Below are 15567 nucleotides of genomic sequence, written 5' to 3'. Positions count from 1 at the left end.
CGAAGGGTACACATACCTGGAGCCGAGCAGCAGTCTTGTGCTCGCCACGGCAGCACATATACTAAAATTGGATCGATACAGAGAAGATTAGCATGGCCCCTGCGAAAGGATGACACGCAAATCCGTGAAGCGCTCCATCTTTTCAGTCACGATGCTCGTGTGCTCTCCACTCTTTCTGCCCTAGCGTCGTGAAAATAGGTTGAATGTACATTCGGGCAGTTGAAAGGCGATCTGGCAAAAAAAAGGCCAAGTCCGGATTTGCAGACCGGCCAACAACGAGGTGGCAGAGTGGTTAAGGCGATGGGCTGCTAATCCATTGTGCTCTGCACGCATGGGTTCGAATTCCATCCTCTTCGCTTGATGTCTTTCCAGGTAGCCAACCCAGAGCTCAGCAGCTCTGCTTTCCGCCCACCTCTTGTTCTGAGAAAGGCAGAGGCCACGCCCCTTTTGCAATAGTACTCCGGTGCCATGGACAGATGTGTCCAGCCCCTTACCTCAGCGGATGCTGCCGTTGTACTCTACTGCACCCCAGGTGTATCGTTTGGGCACAGTTCTGAAGCTTGCAGGTTTCAGCCTTTTCTACCTTGCCAAAAAAGTGCAGACACCCTACTGATGCTACCAATTTGACTGTGGCACTTTCCATCCCGTCACTCTCTCTCTCCGCGGAATCCCTGGTTTCCATAGTGTATCGGTCAGCATTCTGCACTTTGAATCCAGCGATCCGAGTCCAAATCTCGGTGGAACCTCAGTGTCTTCTTGCCAGAGAAGAAAGGTCAACCGAATCCCTTGAGAGATGCTTGCTTTTGTGGCCTTCTGAGCACAAGCAACCGCAGCTAGGGTTCCATGGTGTAATGGTTAGCACTCTGGACTCTGAATCCAGCGATCCGAGTTCAAATCTCGGTGGGACCTGTTTTAGATGAAGAACTGACCGAGAGCTCAAGCTCTGAGGGCCATCTGACCATTTAAGCAGCATCCTCCCTAAATCCATCTACATGTTAGGCCCAGCCCCAGTTTTCAATCCATTCAGAGACCGCCTGTCATTTGTTTGCCTTTGACACTGTGTCGAGGGCTTCAATTATTTCCATGTTAGTACGAGTTCCTTATTTGTCTTTCATTTCTTGTGTTTAACTACTTTCATGACAAAAATTCCCTTATTTTGTAGTTGCTGTAGATGTTCTTTTCCTTTCTCTCTGCTAGGGAGGTGCCAAAGGGGGTTCCTGCAGAAGACCCCCTGTTCAGGGCCCAGTAGGCTCGTTGGTCTAGGGGTATGATTCTCGCTTAGGGTGCGAGAGGTCCCGGGTTCAAATCCAGGACGAGCCCGCCAGCAGCTTCTTCAGAAGCAGCCTTCTGTTCGCTTCTCTTTGACACTGCTAGGCCCTTGTTTTCTGTCAATGTCTGTTCTTTCCATTTTGACTCCTCCTTTCAGGTCTTCTTCCAAAGAGTCGCTGCGGCGTGGCCATCGACGAGGTGGCCGAGTGGTTAAGGCGATGGACTGCTAATCCATTGTGCTCTGCACGCGTGGGTTCGAATCCCATCCTCGTCGCTTGGTGTCTTTCCAGGTGGCCAACCCAGAGAGCTCTGCAGCTTTGTTTTCTGACCCAGGCCATTCACTTCTTTGCGTGCCCTACTAACCAGCTGATGATAAGGGGCGTGTCCGGATTGGACTGCTTAGCCGTTTTGCTCTACACGCGCGTGGGTTTGGAAGACCATCCTCACCGGACAATTCTTGTCCAATTCTTTTTAGAATCCAATCTGGCAAACACCATCGCTTTACACCTTTCGCTCATCTTCCTTGTCCGACACGCTCAATGCAGTTCCTCGGCTGCACAAAGGTCAAAAACCTGCACGTGATTGAAAAAGAGAAGAGAAAAGAAGAAGAGCTTATCTTTTTCAACCAAACGCAAAGCCTCCGGACAGGCTGGCAAAAATTGCCAAGGCTGACTGTATTTCAAGTCATCCCGGCGAGGTATTGGGTAAAGTTTTCAACCAGCAATGATCGCGCCTCGGATGAGCCTCATAGGCTACAATATTGCCTCTGCGAAAGAATGCCCACGAGGTGCGCGACCTCTTCAGCCCACCTAAGTGGACGTGGACCGACAGGGTGGTAACAAGCTTCAAACCGCGCAGTCAGCCTTCTGGCCTAGGGGGCTGCAAAGAGTGTCTGCTAACCCAGAGGACCCAGTATTCATCGCAGCTCAGTCGCAGGGTTACCTCCCGCATCCACCCTACCATTTACAACACGTTACGCTGGATCCCGGTCTGCCCGCTCAGCGTGGGAGCGCTTTGCTTTTAAAATCGTTCCCCATCTCCTTTGCCCTAGAGATATTTCACCACAACCCAGCTGCAGTTCTTACATGTATTTAACTGCCCGCAGCTGTCACCCCGTCTGACTGGTTTTGTTTTTCTCTCCTTTCCTGCCACCCCTTGTTTTGAGAAAGGCAGAGGCCACGCCCCCTTTGCAAATAGGTCTCCGGTGCCATGGACAGGTGTGTCCAGCCCCTTGCCTCAGCGGACGCTGCCGTGTACTGTACTGCACCCCAGTACAGCACGGTATACGAGGTGTCGAGACGGCTCGATGGACCCTACCACCTTGGCGAGAGCTCGCAGGGACCCGAAGGGTACACATACCTGGAGCCGAGCAGCAGTCTTGTGCTCGCCACGGCAGCACATATACTAAAATTGGATCGATACAGAGAAGATTAGCATGGCCCCTGCGAAAGGATGACACGCAAATCCGTGAAGCGCTCCATCTTTTCAGTCACGATGCTCGTGCTCCTCCACTCTTTCTGCCTAGCGTCGTGAAAATAGGTTGAATGTACATTCGGGCGTTGAAAGGCGATCTGGCAAAAAACGGCCAAGTCTGGATTTGCAGACCGGCCAACAACGAGGTGGCAGAGTGGTTAAGGCGATGGGCTGCTAATCCATTGTGCTCTGCACGCATGGGTTCGAATTCCATCCTCTTCGCTTGATGTCTTTCCAGGTAGCCAACCCAGAGCTCAGCAGCTCTGCTTTCCGCCCACCTCTTGTTCTGAGAAAGGCAGAGGCCACGCCCCCTTTGCAATAGTACTCCGTGCCATGGACAGATGTGTCCAGCCCCTTACCTCAGCGGATGCTGCTGCCGTTGTACTCTACTGCACCCCAGGTGTATCGTTTGGGCACAGTTCTGAAGCTTGCAGGTTTCAGCCTTTTCTACCTTGCCAAAAAAGTGCAGACACCCTACTGATGCTACCAATTTGACTGTGGCACTTTCCATCCCGTCACTCTCTCTCTCCGCGAATCCCTGGTTTCCATAGTGTATCGGTCAGCATTCTGCACTTTGAATCCAGCGATCCGAGTCCAAATCTCGGTGGAACCTCAGTGTCTTCTTGCCAGAGAAGAAAGGTCAACCGAATCCCTTGAGAGATGCTTGCTTTTGTGGCCTTCTGAGCACAAGCAACCGCAGCTAGGGTTCCATGGTGTAATGGTTAGCACTCTGGACTCTGAATCCAGCGATCCGAGTTCAAATCTCGGTGGGACCTGTTTTAGATGAAGAACTGACCGAGAGCTCAAGCTCTGAGGGCCATCTGACCATTTAAGCAGCATCCTCCCTAAAATCCATCTACATGTTAGGCCCAGCCCCAGTTTTCAATCCATTCAGAGACCGCCTGTCATTTGTTTGCCTTTGACACTGTGTCGAGGGCTTCAATTATTTCCATGTTAGTACGAGTTCCTTATTTGTCTTTCATTTCTTGTGTTTAACTACTTTCATGACAAAAATTCCCTTATTTTGTAGTTGCTGTAGATGTTCTTTTCCTTTCTCTCTGCTAGGGAGGTGCCAAAGGGGGTTCCTGCAGAAGACCCTGTTCAGGGCCCAGTAGGCTCGTTGGTCTAGGGGTATGATTCTCGCTTAGGTGCGCGAGGTCCCGGGTTCAAATCCCGGACGAGCCCGCCAGCAGCTTCTTCAGAAGCAGCCTTCTGTTCGCTTCTCTTTGACACTGCTAGGCCCTTGTTTTCTGTCAATGTCTGTTCTTTCCATTTTGACTCCTCCTTTCAGGTCTTCTTCCAAAGAGTCGCTGCGGCGTGGCCATCGACGAGGTGGCCGAGTGGTTAAGACTGCTAATCCATTGTGCTCTGCACGCGTGGGTTCGAATCCCATCCTCGTCGCTTGGTGTCTTTCCAGGTGGCCAACCCAGAGCTCTGCAGCTTTGTTTTCTGACCCAGGCCATTCACTTCTTTGCGTGCCCTACTAACCAGCTGATGATAAGGGGCGTGTCCGGATTGGACTGCTTAGCCGTTTTGCTCTACACGCGTGGGTTTGGAAGACCATCCTCACCGGACAATTCTTGTCCAATTCTTTTAGAATCCAATCTGGCAAACACCATCGCTTTACACCTTTCGTTCATCTTCCTTGTCCGACACGCTCAATGCAGTTCCTCGGCTGCACAAAGGTCGAAAACCTGCACGTGATTGAAAAAAGAGAAGAGAAAGAAGAAGAGCTTATCTTTTCAACCAAACGCAGCCTCCGGACAGGCTGGCAAAAATTGCCAAGGCTGACTGTATTTCAAGTCATCCCGGCGAGGTATTGGGTAAAGTTTTCAACCAGCAATGATCGCGCCCTCGGATGAGCCTCATAGGCTACAATATTGCCTCTGCGAAAGAATGCCCACGAGGTGCGCGACCTCTTCAGCCCACCTAAGTGGACGTGGACCGACAGGGTGGTAACAAGCTTCAAACCGCCGCGCAGTCAGCCTTCTGGCCTAGGGGCAAAAAGAGTGTCTGCTAACCCAGAGGACCCAGTATTCATCGCAGCTCAGTCGCAGGGTTACCTCCCGCATCCACCCTACCATTTACAACACGTTACGCTGGATCCCGGTCTGCCCGTCTCAGCGTGGGAGCGCTTGCTTTTAAAATCGTTCCCCATCTCCTTTGCCCTAGAGATATTTCACCACAACCCAGCTGCAGTTCTTACATGTATTTAACTGCCCGCAGCTGTCACCCGGTCTGACTGGTTTTGTTTTTCTCTCCTTTCCTGCCACCCCTTGTTTTGAGAAAGGCAGAGGCCACGCCCCCTTTTGCAATAGGTCTCCGGTGCCATGGACAGGTGTGTCCAGCCCCTTGCCTCAGCGGACGCTGCCGTGTACTGTACTGCACCCCAGTACAGCACGGTATACGAGGTGTCGAGACGGCTCGATGGACCCTACCACCTTGGCGAGCTCGCGGGGACCCGGAGGGTACACATACCTGGAGCCGAGCAGCAGTCTTGTGCTGCTCGCCACGGCAGCACATATACTAAAATTGGATCGATACAGAGAAGATTAGCATGGCCCCTGCGAAAGGATGACACGCAAATCCGTGAAGCGCTCCATCTTTTCAGTCACGATGCTCGTGCTCTCCACTCTTTCTGCCCTAGCGTCGTGAAAATAGGTTGAATGTACATTCGGGCCGTTGAAAGGCGATCTGGCAAAAAAACGGCCAAGTCCGGATTTGCAGACCGGCCAACAACGAGGTGGCAGAGTGGTTAAGGCGATGGGCTGCTAATCCATTGTGCTCTGCACGCATGGGTTCGAATTCCATCCTCTTCGCTTGATGTCTTTCCAGGTAGCCAACCCAGAGCTCAGCAGCTCTGCTTTCCGCCCCCACCTCTTGTTCTGAGAAAGGCAGAGGCCACGCCCCTTTGCAATAGTACTCCGGTGCCATGGACAGATGTGTCCAGCCCCTTACCTCAGCGGATGCTGCCGTTGTACTCTACTGCACCCCAGGTGTATCGTTTGGGCACAGTTCTGAAGCTTGCAGGTTTCAGCCTTTTCTACCTTGCCAAAAAAGTGCAGACACCCTACTGATGCTACCAATTTGACTGTGGCACTTTCCATCCCGTCACTCTCTCCGCGCGAATCCCTGGTTTCCATAGTGTATCGGTCAGCATTCTGCACTTTGAATCCAGCGATCCGAGTCCAAATCTCGGTGGAACCTCAGTGTCTTCTTGCCAGAGAAGAAAGGTCAACCGAATCCCTTGAGAGATGCTTGCTTTTGTGGCCTTCTGAGCACAAGCAACCGCAGCTAGGGTTCCATGGTGTAATGGTTAGCACTCTGGACTCTGAATCCAGCGATCCGAGTTCAAATCTCGGTGGGACCTGTTTTAGATGAAGAACTGACCGAGAGCTCAAGCTCTGAGGGCCATCTGACCATTTAAGCAGCATCCTCCCTAAAATCCATCTACATGTTAGGCCCAGCCCCAGTTTTCAATCCATTCAGAGACCGCCTGTCATTTGTTTGCCTTTGACACTGTGTCGAGGGCTTCAATTATTTCCATGTTAGTACGAGTTCCTTATTTGTCTTTCATTTCTTGTGTTTAACTACTTTCATGACAAAAATTCCCTTATTTTGTAGTTGCTGTAGATGTTCTTTTCCTTTCTCTCTGCTAGGAGGGTGCCAAAGGGGGTTCCTGCAGAAGACCCCCTGTTCAGGGCCCAGTAGGCTCGTTGGTCTAGGGGTATGATTCTCGCTTAGGGTGCGAGAGGTCCCGGGTTCAAATCCCGGACGAGCCCGCCAGCAGCTTCTTCAGAAGCAGCCTTCTGTTCGCTCTCTTTGACACTGCTAGGCCCTTGTTTTCTGTCAATGTCTGTTCTTTCCATTTTGACTCCTCCTCTTCAGGTCTTCTTCCAAAGAGTCGCTGCGGCGTGGCCATCGACGAGGTGGCCGAGTGGTTAAGACTGCTAATCCATTGTGCTCTGCACGCGTGGGTTCGAATCCCATCCTCGTCGCTGGTGTCTTTCCAGGTGGCCAACCCAGAGCTCTGCAGCTTTGTTTTCTGACCCAGGCCATTCACTTCTTTGCGTGCCCTACTAACCAGCTGATGATAAGGGGCGTGTCCGGATTGGACTGCTTAGCCGTTTTGCTCTACACGCGGGTTTGGAAGACCATCCTCACCGGACAATTCTTGTCCAATTCTTTTTAGAATCCAATCTGGCAAACACCATCGCTTTACACCTTTCGTTCATCTTCCTTGTCCGACACGCTCAATGCAGTTCCTCGGCTGCACAAAGGTCGAAAACCTGCACGTGATTGAAAAAGAGAAGAGAAAGAAGAAGAGCTTATCTTTTCAACCAAACGCAAAGCCTCCGGACAGGCTGGCAAAAATTGCCAAGGCTGACTGTATTTCAAGTCATCCCGGCGAGGTATTGGGTAAAGTTTTCAACCAGCAATGATCGCGCCTCGGATGAGCCTCATAGGCTACAATATTGCCTCTGCGAAAAGAATGCCCACGAGGTGCGCGACCTCTTCAGCCCACCTAAGTGGGCGTGGACCGACAGGGTGGTAACAAGCTTCAAACCGCCGCGCAGTCAGCCTTCTGGCCTAGGGGGCTGCAAAGAGTGTCTGCTAACCCAGAGGACCCAGTATTCATCGCAGCTCAGTCGCAGGGTTACCTCCCGCATCCACCCTACCATTTACAACACGTTACGCTGGATCCCGGTCTGCCCGTCTCAGCGTGGGAGCGCTTGCTTTTAAAATCGTTCCCCATCTCCTTTGCCCTAGAGATATTTCACCACAACCCAGCTGCAGTTCTTACATGTATTTAACTGCCCGCAGCTGTCACCCGGTCTGACTGGTTTTGTTTTCTCTCCTTTCCTGCCACCCCTTGTTTTGAGAAAGGCAGAGGCCACGCCCCTTTGCAATAGGTCTCCGGTGCCATGGACAGGTGTGTCCAGCCCCTTGCCTCAGCGGACGCTGCTGCACGTGTACTGTACTGCACCCCAGTACAGCACGGTATACGAGGTGTCGAGACGGCTCGATGGACCCTACCACCTTGGCGAGAGCTCGCAGGGACCCGAAGGGTACACATACCTGGAGCCGAGCAGCAGTCTTGTGCTCGCCACGGCAGCACATATACTAAAATTGGATCGATACAGAGAAGATTAGCATGGCCCCTGCGAAAGGATGACACGCAAATCCGTGAAGCGCTCCATCTTTTCAGTCACGATGCTCGTGCTCCTCCACTCTTTCTGCCCTAGCGTCGTGAAAATAGGTTGAATGTACATTCGGGCCGTTGAAAGGCGATCTGGCAAAAAAACGGCCAAGTCCGGATTTGCAGACCGGCCAACAACGAGGTGGCAGAGTGGTTAAGGCGATGGGCTGCTAATCCATTGTGCTCTGCACGCATGGGTTCGAATTCCATCCTCTTCGCTTGATGTCTTTCCAGGTAGCCAACCCAGAGCTCAGCAGCTCTGCTTTCCACCCACCTCTTGTTCTGAGAAAGGCAGAGGCCACGCCCCCTTTTGCAATAGTACTCCGGTGCCATGGACAGATGTGTCCAGCCCCTTACCTCAGCGGATGCTGCCGTTGTACTCTACTGCACCCCAGGTGTATCGTTTGGGCACAGTTCTGAAGCTTGCAGGTTTCAGCCTTTTCTACCTTGCCAAAAAAAGTGCAGACACCCTACTGATGCTACCAATTTGACTGTGGCACTTTCCATCCCGTCACTCTCTCTCTCCGCGAATCCCTGGTTTCCATAGTGTATCGGTCAGCATTCTGCACTTTGAATCCAGCGATCCGAGTCCAAATCTCGGTGGAACCTCAGTGTCTTCTTGCCAGAGAAGAAAGGTCAACCGAATCCCTTGAGAGATGCTTGCTTTTGTGGCCTTCTGAGCACAAGCAACCGCAGCTAGGGTTCCATGGTGTAATGGTTAGCACTCTGGACTCTGAATCCAGCGATCCGAGTTCAAATCTCGGTGGGACCTGTTTTAGATGAAGAACTGACCGAGAGCTCAAGCTCTGAGGGCCATCTGACCATTTAAGCAGCATCCTCCCTAAAATCCATCTACATGTTAGGCCCAGCCCCAGTTTTCAATCCATTCAGAGACCGCCTGTCATTTGTTTGCCTTTGACACTGTGTCGAGGGCTTCAATTATTTCCATGTTAGTACGAGTTCCTTATTTGTCTTTCATTTCTTGTGTTTAACTACTTTCATGACAAAAATTCCCTTATTTTGTAGTTGCTGTAGATGTTCTTTTCCTTTCTCTCTGCTAGGAGGTGCCAAAGGGGTTCCTGCAGAAGACCCCCTGTTCAGGGCCCAGTAGGCTCGTTGGTCTAGGGGTATGATTCTCGCTTAGGGTGCGAGAGGTCCCGGGTTCAAATCCCGGACGAGCCCGCCAGCAGCTTCTTCAGAAGCAGCCTTCTGTTCGGTTCTCTTTGACACTGCTAGGCCCTTGTTTTCTGTCAATGTCTGTTCTTTCCATTTTGACTCCTCCTTTCAGGTCTTCTTCCAAAGAGTCGCTGCGGCGTGGCCATCGACGAGGTGGCCGAGTGGTTAAGGCGATGGACTGCTAATCCATTGTGCTCTGCACGCGTGGGTTCGAATCCCATCCTCGTCGCTTGGTGTCTTTCCAGGTGGCCAACCCAGAGCTCTGCAGCTTTGTTTTCTGACCCAGGCCATTCACTTCTTTGCGTGCCCTACTAACCAGCTGATGATAAGGGGCGTGTCCGGATTGGACTGCTTAGCCGTTTTGCTCTACACGCACGCGTGGGTTTGGAAGACCATCCTCACCGGACAATTCTTGTCCAATTCTTTTTAGAATCCAATCTGGCAAACACCATCGCTTTACACCTTTCGTTCATCTTCCTTGTCCGACACGCTCAATGCAGTTCCTCGGCTGCAAAAAGGTCGAAAACCTGCACGTGATTGAAAAAAGAGAAGAGAAAGAAGAAGAGCTTATCTTTTTCAACCAAACGCAAAGCCTCCGGACAGGCTGGCAAAAATTGCCAAGGCTGACTGTATTTCAAGTCATCCCGGCGAGGTATTGGGTAAAGTTTTCAACCAGCAATGATCGCGCCTCGGATGAGCCTCATAGGCTACAATATTGCCTCTGCGAAAGAATGCCCACGAGGTGCGCGACCTCTTCAGCCCACCTAAGTGGACGTGGACCGACAGGGTGGTAACAAGCTTCAAACCGCCGCGCAGTCAGCCTTCTGGCCTAGGGGGCTGCAAAGAGTGTCTGCTAACCCAGAGGACCCAGTATTCATCGCAGCTCAGTCGCAGGGTTACCTCCCGCATCCACCCTACCATTTACAACACGTTACGCTGGATCCCGGTCTGCCCGTCTCAGCGTGGGAGCGCTTGCTTTTAAAATCGTTCCCATCTCCTTTGCCCTAGAGATATTTCACCACAACCCAGCTGCAGTTCTTACATGTATTTAACTGCCCGCAGCTGTCACCCGGTCTGACTGGTTTTGTTTTTCTCCTTTCCTGCCACCCCTTGTTTTGAGAAAGGCAGAGGCCACGCCCCTTTTGCAATAGGTCTCCGGTGCCATGGACAGGTGTGTCCAGCCCCTTGCCTCAGCGGACGCTGCTCGTGTACTGTACTGCTGCACCCCAGTACAGCACGGTATACGAGGTGTCGAGACGGCTCGATGGACCCTACCACCTTGGCGAGAGCTCGCGGGGACCCGAAGGGTACACATACCTGGAGCCGAGCAGCAGTCTTGTGTGCTCGCCACGGCGCACACATATACTAAAATTGGATCGATACAGAGAAGATTAGCATGGCCCCTGCAAAAGGATGACACGCAAATCCGTGAAGCGCTCCATCTTTTCAGTCACGATGCTCGTGCTCCTCCACTCTTTCTGCCCTAGCGTCGTGAAAATAGGTTGAATGTACATTCGGGCGTTGAAAGGCGATCTGGCAAAAAAAACGCCAAGTCCGGATTTGCAGACCGCCAACAACGAGGTGGCAGAGTGGTTAAGGCGATGGGCTGCTAATCCATTGTGCTCTGCATGCATGGGTTCGAATTCCATCCTCTTCGCTTGATGTCTTTCCAGGTAGCCAACCCAGAGCTCAGCAGCTCTGCTTTCCGCCCACCTATTGTTCTGAGAAAGGCAGAGGCCACGCCCCCTTTTGCAATAGTACTCCGATGCCATGGACAGATGTGTCCAGCCCCTTACCTCAGCGGATGCTGCCGTTGCACCCCAGGTGTATCGTTTGGGCACAGTTCTGAAGCTTGCAGGTTTCAGCCTTTTCTACCTTGCCAAAAGAAGTGCAGACACCCTACTGATGCTACCAATTTGACTGTGGCACTTTCCATCCCGTCACTCTCTCTCTCCGCGAATCCCTGGTTTCCATAGTGTATCGGTCAGCATTCTGCACTTTGAATCCAGCGATCCGAGTCCAAATCTCGGTGGAACCTCAGTGTCTTCTTGCCAGAGAAGAAAGGTCAACCGAATCCCTTGAGAGATGCTTGCTTTTGTGGCCTTCTGAGCACAAGCAACCGCAGCTAGGGTTCCATGGTGTAATGGTTAGCACTCTGGACTCTGAATCCAGCGATCCGAGTTCAAATCTCGGTGGGACCTGTTTTAGATGAAGAACTGACCGAGAGCTCAAGCTCTGAGGGCCATCTGACCATTTAAGCAGCATCCTCCCTAAAATCCATCTACATGTTAGGCCCAGCCCCAGTTTTCAATCCATTCAGAGACCGCCTGTCATTTGTTTGCCTTTGACACTGTGTCGAGGGCTTCAATTATTTCCATGTTAGTACGAGTTCCTTATTTGTCTTTCATTTCTTGTGTTTAACTACTTTCATGACAAAAATTCCCTTATTTTGTAGTTGCTGTAGATGTTCTTTTCCTTTCTCTCTGCTAGGGAGGTGCCAAAGGGGGTTCCTGCAGAAGACCCCCTGTTCAGGGCCCAGTAGGCTTGTTGGTCTAGGGGTATGATTCTCGCTTAGGGTGCGAGAGGTCCCGGGTTCAAATCCCGGACGAGCCCGCCAGCAGCTTCTTCAGAATCATCCTTCTGTTCGCTTCTCTTTGACACTGCTAGGCCCTTGTTTTCTGTCAATGTCTGTTCTTTCCATTTTGACTCCTCCTTTCAGGTCTTCTTCCAAAGAGTCGCTGCGGCGTGGCCATCGACGAGGTGGCCGAGTGGTTAAGACTGCTAATCCATTGTGCTCTGCACGCGTGGGTTCGAATCCCATCCTCGTCGCTTGGTGTCTTTCCAGGTGGCCAACCCAGAGCTCTGCAGCTTTGTTTTCTGACCCAGGCCATTCACTTCTTTGCGTGCCCTACTAACCAGCTGATGATAAGGGGCGTGTCCGGATTGGACTGCTTAGCCGCTTTGCTCTACGCGCGGGTTTGGAAGACCATCCTCACCGGACAATTCTTGTCCAATTCTTTTTAGAATCCAATCTGGCAAACACCATCGCTTTACACCTTTCGTTCATCTTCCTTGTCCGACACGCTCAATGCAGTTCCTCGGCTGCACAAAGGTCGAAAACCTGCACGTGATTGAAAAAAGAGAAGAGAAAGAAGAAGAGCTTATCTTTTTCAAACCAAACGCAAAGCCTCCGGACAGGCTGGCAAAAATTGCCAAGGCTGACTGTATTTCAAGTCATCCCGGCGAGGTATTGGGTAAAGTTTTCAACCAGCAATGATCGCGCCTCGGATGAGCCTCATAGGCTACAATATTGCCTCTGCGAAAGAATACCCACGAGGTGCGCGACCTCTTCAGCCCACCTAAGTGGACGTGGACCGACAGGGTGGTAACAAGCTTCAAACCGCCGCGCAGTCAGCCTTCTGGCCTAGGGGGCTGCAAAGAGTGTCTGCTAACCCAGAGGACCCAGTATTCATCGCAGCTCAGTCGCAGGGTTACCTCCCGCATCCACCCTACCATTTACAACACGTTACGCTGGATCCCGGTCTGCCCGTCTCAGCGTGGGGGAGCGCTTGCTTTTAAAATCGTTCCCCATCTCCTTTGCCCTAGAGATATTTCACCACAACCCAGCTGCAGTTCTTACATGTATTTAACTGCCCGCAGCTGTCACCCGGTCTGACTGGTTTTGTTTTTCTCCTTTCCTGCCACCCCTTGTTTTGAGAAAGGCAGAGGCCACGCCCCCTTTTGCAATAGGTCTCGGTGCCATGGACAGGTGTGTCCAGCCCCTGCCTCAGCGGACGCTGCCGTGTACTGTACTGCACCCCAGTACAGCACGGTATCTGAGGTGTCGAGACGGCTCGATGGACCCTACCACCTTGGCGAGAGCTCGCAGGGACCCGAGGGGTACACATACCTGGAGCCGAGCAGCAGTCTTGTGCTTGCCACGGCAGCACATATACTAAAATTGGATCGATACAGAGAAGATTAGCATGGCCCCTGCGAAAGGATGACACGCAAATCCGTGAAGCGCTCCATCTTTTCAGTCACGATGCTCGTGCTCCTCCACTCTTTCTGCCCTAGCGTCGTGAAAATAGGTTGAATGTACATTCGGGCCGTTGAAAGGCGATCTGGCAAAAACGCGCCAAGTCGGATTTGCAGACCGGCCAACAACGAGGTGGCAGAGTGGTTAAGGCGATGGGCTGCTAATCCATTGTGCTCTGCACGCATGGGTTCGAATTCCATCCTCTTCGCTTGATGTCTTTCCAGGTAGCCAACCCAGAGCTCAGCAGCTCTGCTTTCCGCCCACCTCTTGTTCTGAGAAAGGCAGAGGCCACGCCCCCTTTTGCAATAGTACTCCGGTGCCATGGACAGATGTGTCCAGCCCCTTACCTCAGCGGATGCTGCCGTTGTACTCTACTGCACCCCAGGTGTATCGTTTGGGCACAGTTCTGAAGCTTGCAGGTTTCAGCCTTTTCTACCTTGCCAAAAAAGTGCAGACACCCTACTGATGCTACCAATTTGACTGTGGCACTTTCCATCCCGTCACTCTCTCTCTCGCGGAATCCCTGGTTTCCATAGTGTATCGGTCAGCATTCTGCACTTTGAATCCAGCGATCCGAGTCCAAATCTCGGTGGAACCTCAGTGTCGTCTTGCCAGAGAAGAAAGGTCAACCGAATCCCTTGAGAGATGCTTGCTTTTGTGGCCTTCTGAGCACAAGCAACCGCAGCTAGGGTTCCATGGTGTAATGGTTAGCACTCTGGACTCTGAATCCAGCGATCCGAGTTCAAATCTCGGTGGGACCTGTTTTAGATGAAGAACTGACCGAGAGCTCAAGCTCTGAGGGCCATCTGACCATTTAAGCAGCATCCTCCCTAAAATCCATCTACATGTTAGGCCCAGCCCCAGTTTTCAATCCATTCAGAGACCGCCTGTCATTTGTTTGCCTTTGACACTGTGTCGAGGGCTTCAATTATTTCCATGTTAGTACGAGTTCCTTATTTGTCTTTCATTTCTTGTGTTTAACTACTTTCATGACAAAAATCTCCTTATTTTGTAGTTGCTGTAGATGTTCTTTTCCTTTCTCTCTGCTAGGGAGGTGCCAAAGGGGGTTCCTGCAGAAGACCCCCTGTTCAGGACCCAGTAGGCTCGTTGGTCTAGGGGTATGATTCTCGCTTAGGGTGCGAGAGGTCCCGGGTTCAAATCCCGGACGAGCCCGCCAGCAGCTTCTTCAGAAGCAGCCTTCTGTTCGCTTCTCTTTGACACTGCTAGGCCCTTGTTTTCTGTCAATGTCTGTTCTTTCCATTTTGACTCCTCCTTTCAGGTCTTCTTCCAAAGAGTCGCTGCGGAGTGGCCATCGACGAGGTGGCCGAGTGGTTAAGGCGATGGACTGCTAATCCATTGTGCTCTCCACGCGTGGGTTCGAATCCCATTCTCGTCGCTTGGTGTCTTTCCAGGTGGCCAACCCAGAGCTCTGCAGCTTTGTTTTCTGACCCAGGCCATTCACTTCTTTGCGTGCCCTACTAACGAGCTGACGATAAGGGGCGTGTCCGGATTGGACTGCTTAGCCGTTTTGCTCTACACGCGTGGGTTTGGAAGACCATCCTCACCGGACAATTCTTGTCCAATTCTTTTTAGATTCCAATCTGGCAAACACCATCGCTTTACACCTTTCGTTCATCTTCCTTGTCCGACACGCTCAATGCAGTTCCTCGGCTGCACAAAGGTCAAAAACCTGCATGCGATTGAAAAAAGAGAAGAGAAAGAAGAAGAGCTTGTCTTTTTCAACCAAACGCAAAGCTTCCGGACAGGCTGGCAAAAATTGCCAAGGCTGACTGTATTTCAAGTCATCCCGGCGAGGTATTGGGTAAAGTTTTCAACCAGCAATGATCGCGCCTCGGATAAGCCTCATAGGCTACAATATTGCCTCTGCGAAAGAATGCCCACGAGGTGCGCGACCTCTTCAGCCCACCTAAGTGGACGTGGACCGACAGGGTGGTAACAAGCTTCAAACCGCCACGCAGTCAGCCTTCTGGCCTAGGGGGCTGCAAAGAGTGTCTGCTAACCCAGAGGACCCAGTATTCATTGCAGCTCAGTCGCAGGGTTACCTCCCGCATCCACCCTACCATTTACAACACGTTACGCTGGATCCCGGTCTGCCCGTCTCAGCGTGGGAGCGCTTGCTTTTAAAATCGTTCCCCATCTCCTTTGCCCTAGAGATATTTCACCACAACCCAGCTGCAGTTCTTACATGTATTTAACTGCCCGCAGCTGTCACCCGGTCTGACTGGTTTTGTTTTTCTCCTTTCCTGCCACCCCTTGTTTTGAGAAAGGCAGAGGCCACGCCCCCTTTTGCAATAGGTCTCCGGTGCCATGGACAGGTGTGTCCAGCCCCTTGCCTCAGCGGACGCTGCCGTGTACTGTACTGCACCCCAGTACAGCACGGTATACGAGG

At 51.9% G+C, this 15567-nt stretch overlaps 26 non-coding genes across 26 annotated transcripts; 20 read left to right on the top strand and 6 right to left on the bottom strand.

Moving 5' to 3' along the window:
* The first annotated feature begins 37 nt into the window (after window positions 1-37).
* LOC122340586 lies at window positions 38-144 on the top strand. Its single transcript, XR_006250285.1, has one exon. It is a non-coding gene; the product is annotated as a U6 spliceosomal RNA (small nuclear RNA).
* A 693-nt stretch (window positions 145-837) lies between these two features.
* trnaq-cug lies at window positions 838-909 on the top strand. Its single transcript has one exon. It is a non-coding gene; the product is annotated as a tRNA-Gln (tRNA).
* Window positions 910-1248: 339 nt separating this feature from the next.
* On the top strand, window positions 1249-1320 carry trnap-agg. The gene has a single exon. It is a non-coding gene; the product is annotated as a tRNA-Pro (tRNA).
* Window positions 1321-1461: 141 nt separating this feature from the next.
* trnas-gcu lies at window positions 1462-1543 on the top strand. The gene has a single exon. It is a non-coding gene; the product is annotated as a tRNA-Ser (tRNA).
* A 363-nt stretch (window positions 1544-1906) lies between these two features.
* LOC122340661 lies at window positions 1907-2047 on the bottom strand. The gene has a single exon (XR_006250355.1). It is a non-coding gene; the product is annotated as a U4 spliceosomal RNA (small nuclear RNA).
* A 602-nt stretch (window positions 2048-2649) lies between these two features.
* Window positions 2650-2756, top strand: LOC122340585. The gene has a single exon (XR_006250284.1). It is a non-coding gene; the product is annotated as a U6 spliceosomal RNA (small nuclear RNA).
* Window positions 2757-3446: 690 nt separating this feature from the next.
* On the top strand, window positions 3447-3518 carry trnaq-cug. Its single transcript has one exon. It is a non-coding gene; the product is annotated as a tRNA-Gln (tRNA).
* Window positions 3519-4498: 980 nt separating this feature from the next.
* Window positions 4499-4640, bottom strand: LOC122340692. The gene has a single exon (XR_006250385.1). It is a non-coding gene; the product is annotated as a U4 spliceosomal RNA (small nuclear RNA).
* A 601-nt stretch (window positions 4641-5241) lies between these two features.
* LOC122340622 lies at window positions 5242-5351 on the top strand. Its single transcript, XR_006250320.1, has one exon. It is a non-coding gene; the product is annotated as a U6 spliceosomal RNA (small nuclear RNA).
* Window positions 5352-6040: 689 nt separating this feature from the next.
* trnaq-cug lies at window positions 6041-6112 on the top strand. Its single transcript has one exon. It is a non-coding gene; the product is annotated as a tRNA-Gln (tRNA).
* A 340-nt stretch (window positions 6113-6452) lies between these two features.
* trnap-agg lies at window positions 6453-6524 on the top strand. Its single transcript has one exon. It is a non-coding gene; the product is annotated as a tRNA-Pro (tRNA).
* A 570-nt stretch (window positions 6525-7094) lies between these two features.
* On the bottom strand, window positions 7095-7235 carry LOC122340667. The gene has a single exon (XR_006250361.1). It is a non-coding gene; the product is annotated as a U4 spliceosomal RNA (small nuclear RNA).
* A 607-nt stretch (window positions 7236-7842) lies between these two features.
* LOC122340584 lies at window positions 7843-7949 on the top strand. The gene has a single exon (XR_006250283.1). It is a non-coding gene; the product is annotated as a U6 spliceosomal RNA (small nuclear RNA).
* A 693-nt stretch (window positions 7950-8642) lies between these two features.
* trnaq-cug lies at window positions 8643-8714 on the top strand. The gene has a single exon. It is a non-coding gene; the product is annotated as a tRNA-Gln (tRNA).
* A 338-nt stretch (window positions 8715-9052) lies between these two features.
* trnap-agg lies at window positions 9053-9124 on the top strand. The gene has a single exon. It is a non-coding gene; the product is annotated as a tRNA-Pro (tRNA).
* A 141-nt stretch (window positions 9125-9265) lies between these two features.
* trnas-gcu lies at window positions 9266-9347 on the top strand. Its single transcript has one exon. It is a non-coding gene; the product is annotated as a tRNA-Ser (tRNA).
* Window positions 9348-9710: 363 nt separating this feature from the next.
* LOC122340651 lies at window positions 9711-9851 on the bottom strand. Its single transcript, XR_006250348.1, has one exon. It is a non-coding gene; the product is annotated as a U4 spliceosomal RNA (small nuclear RNA).
* Window positions 9852-10456: 605 nt separating this feature from the next.
* Window positions 10457-10566, top strand: LOC122340621. Its single transcript, XR_006250319.1, has one exon. It is a non-coding gene; the product is annotated as a U6 spliceosomal RNA (small nuclear RNA).
* Window positions 10567-11247: 681 nt separating this feature from the next.
* On the top strand, window positions 11248-11319 carry trnaq-cug. Its single transcript has one exon. It is a non-coding gene; the product is annotated as a tRNA-Gln (tRNA).
* Window positions 11320-11659: 340 nt separating this feature from the next.
* trnap-agg lies at window positions 11660-11731 on the top strand. Its single transcript has one exon. It is a non-coding gene; the product is annotated as a tRNA-Pro (tRNA).
* A 574-nt stretch (window positions 11732-12305) lies between these two features.
* Window positions 12306-12446, bottom strand: LOC122340639. The gene has a single exon (XR_006250337.1). It is a non-coding gene; the product is annotated as a U4 spliceosomal RNA (small nuclear RNA).
* A 603-nt stretch (window positions 12447-13049) lies between these two features.
* Window positions 13050-13156, top strand: LOC122340609. The gene has a single exon (XR_006250308.1). It is a non-coding gene; the product is annotated as a U6 spliceosomal RNA (small nuclear RNA).
* Window positions 13157-13846: 690 nt separating this feature from the next.
* On the top strand, window positions 13847-13918 carry trnaq-cug. Its single transcript has one exon. It is a non-coding gene; the product is annotated as a tRNA-Gln (tRNA).
* Window positions 13919-14258: 340 nt separating this feature from the next.
* On the top strand, window positions 14259-14330 carry trnap-agg. Its single transcript has one exon. It is a non-coding gene; the product is annotated as a tRNA-Pro (tRNA).
* Window positions 14331-14471: 141 nt separating this feature from the next.
* Window positions 14472-14553, top strand: trnas-gcu. The gene has a single exon. It is a non-coding gene; the product is annotated as a tRNA-Ser (tRNA).
* A 361-nt stretch (window positions 14554-14914) lies between these two features.
* Window positions 14915-15053, bottom strand: LOC122340671. Its single transcript, XR_006250365.1, has one exon. It is a non-coding gene; the product is annotated as a U4 spliceosomal RNA (small nuclear RNA).
* Between the last annotated feature and the right edge of the window lie 514 nt (window positions 15054-15567).

Source organism: Puntigrus tetrazona, unplaced genomic scaffold (genome assembly GCF_018831695.1).
Source record: "Puntigrus tetrazona isolate hp1 unplaced genomic scaffold, ASM1883169v1 S000001062, whole genome shotgun sequence".
NCBI classification, from domain to species: Eukaryota; Metazoa; Chordata; class Actinopteri; order Cypriniformes; family Cyprinidae; genus Puntigrus; species Puntigrus tetrazona.
This window is presented reverse-complemented; position numbering and strand designations above follow the sequence as displayed.